At 36.1% G+C, this 2,500-nt stretch overlaps 1 long non-coding RNA gene across 1 annotated transcript in view; it reads right to left on the reverse strand.

Moving 5' to 3' along the window:
* Positions 1 to 2,009: 2,009 nt before the first annotated feature.
* The window catches only part of LOC136841279 (uncharacterized), a 5,384-nt gene continuing 4,893 nt past the window's right edge, over positions 2,010 to 2,500 (reverse strand). Inside the window, exon 3 of the long non-coding RNA XR_010853869.1 lies at positions 2,010 to 2,500. This exon is cut by the window's right edge and continues 453 nt beyond it. This is a non-coding gene — a long non-coding RNA (uncharacterized lncRNA).

Raw genomic sequence — 2,500 nt, forward strand, 5'->3', positions numbered from 1 at the left:
GGTGAAAAATTTCCAAAAGAGTGATTTCGTTCAGTCCGCAATTGAAGGTCAACTACACAAAATAAATATTTTTCTCTCGAAGACCTTGAAGCTCGATGTGAATCCTGGCTTCATGTTTTCCCGTGGAAAAAATACGAATGATTTTCTGGTAGGAAAGGAACTAGGTCATTTCCGACAGTGCTTTAGTTTTTTCGAGGAAGGTGGACACTTAACCGGTATTTTTCTTGGAGTGCATCGCGGAGATCGTAGTAATTGCACCCCAGGCTAACACTGTAGAGTTACTTATGAGTAAAGACTATGGGCATCATAAAAAAAAAAAGAGCTAGTGACCTTGCGATGAAACTGACAAGATTCAAAACTGAAAGCAGTAAAAGGGGCTAAGAAATCATATATTACCATTTAGGAAAGCGGTCATCATATAAGTAAATATCGACCAAAGGCTAATTATAACACAAGTAGCTTTCAAACTGCTGTTTCTTTGGCTTCTGTTATGAAACAGAACTACCTCCACTAGTTTTCATGTACATTAACTTCTTACCTCGGCATTAAAATACCGATGGACAAGTTTTGAAGAGTTTTGGTGGACAGTTGCTTGTTCCGGAATGAGTCGATTCGTTTACAATCATTGAGTTTCATATTTGTTTTAATTACTATTCTTTGTAGTTTAGTGGTTTTTCCTTTAATTGATGATAAATATAAAAATTTTCAAAACACTTTATTGAAAAGTATTGTAAAAATAATTTCTATGAGACAACGGCTGTTCAAATGAATCTTGTCTGCAGAAATAAAAGCGTGGGCCCCAAACATGGAAGGAAATGCAAGAAAGAAATATATTTTACTTTGTTTTTTATGCCAGAAGACCATGCTTTTATTTTTGTCCATTTAATTGTAAGAAAATCCTGGTGTCTCAAAAAATTATCCTTTACTTTTTAGTGCATTCTAATAAAAAGTGTGTTTTGAAGCTTTGAAAACATTTTTTCTTTTTACTAGGAGAGCAAGCTGTTTTGAACTAAGATGGAGAAGATAACGAAAGCTGCTTTCAAGAAGTTAACTAAAGAGGATCAGATCTTCTTTAGTAGGAAACGAGACCTGTGTACACGATTCCCTCATGGGATATCACAATGGTCTACTTTGAAGAAAGGAAATCCAGCCACCTAAGGGAATATAAAAGAAGGCACTGCATCAGGAGAGCCTAGGAGCAACATGCTTCACTCTCTAAGAGGCTGGATCGTGAGGGGAAGGAGCAGCCCAGTGAACAGTTAAGAGAGAAAGCTTCGATAGCTTCTAGGGTTTATGCCTCCAATAAACAAAGCTGTGACCTCAAACACATAAGGTGTCACAAGGTCAGGCTGTGGTCACTAAAACAAAACTCTTCAGTCAAAAACCAAGTAGAAATGGTCGTATGCCAAATCACGCGAGGTCCTCAGAGTACCATAGAGTGCATTGTGTGAAGGATATTTCTATAAATTCAAAATCTGGAGTAGCAGAGATTAAAGAAGTGTTAGAACACTACGGGGTAAAGATATTTTGTAGAAGTAATTCGATGGAGTTAAGGTAGATAAAAGAACATAGCTGCTGAATGTTCTGTCATTACTCTCAGGGACATGTGACATGTCCTCGGTAATTTGCTATATCTCATTAGTATCAGATATGTGGGGTCTCATTTTATCCAAGAAAGACAGAACCATTCTGCAATACATACTGAAGTTCCCCATACCGGAAAAACTTGTGGTAGGAAGTCACTCATCAGAAAAAGAAAGTCTGTATAAAATTAGTCAACAACTGAAATACTATTAGAATTTGGAAATAGTTTTTGCTAGATGGTATCATTGTTTGAGATTCAAGGATCACACTTCTGTCTACAGTTACGTTCTTAGGCTACTCTTGCGAAGAACATTGAATAATTGAAGTTAACACAAACATTGATAACCATAACAAATTAGAATTTATTAAAGTATCTGCTCCTAACATAAGTAATAAGGTCAGCACACGCTTCAAGGACAGTCACCGAGTTGAAAAGTGAGGTTGCTAGTGCATTTAGAAATATTCCGGCTATTGATACAAAGTGTACCTAAAATGGGAATCTTGTTGGTTTTGTAAATGGAAGAAATAGAGATGATGTAGCAACTAGGATATACATAACATGGTAGGAGGTACTGCAACAATAATATCGAGAACTTCAAAGGGGAAATTATCATTCGTAGTGTTTATAATGAGAGGGATGATGTAGTTGATGCATTGGTTGACGAAACTGTTATCTCTATTCAGTTTTTTTTTTTTTACATAAAGGTAATAATGACAGAGTTATATTCCGATGCGGGTATGTTTGACATATGTAACACATCATGTGGTGAACTGCTTTCACTGTCGATGGCAGGATCATCTTGAGAGGGAATGTTAGTTCAAAAGTTTGATATAATTGTGCTGGTAAATATGTAAAAAAAGGAATGTACTTTGGGTTTTGTTAAATGTATCAACTGTATGAGACAGAAAAGACAAG

The sequence above is a fragment of the Macrobrachium rosenbergii genome, chromosome 8 (genome assembly GCF_040412425.1).
Source record: "Macrobrachium rosenbergii isolate ZJJX-2024 chromosome 8, ASM4041242v1, whole genome shotgun sequence".
Classification (NCBI taxonomy): Eukaryota; Metazoa; Arthropoda; class Malacostraca; order Decapoda; family Palaemonidae; genus Macrobrachium; species Macrobrachium rosenbergii.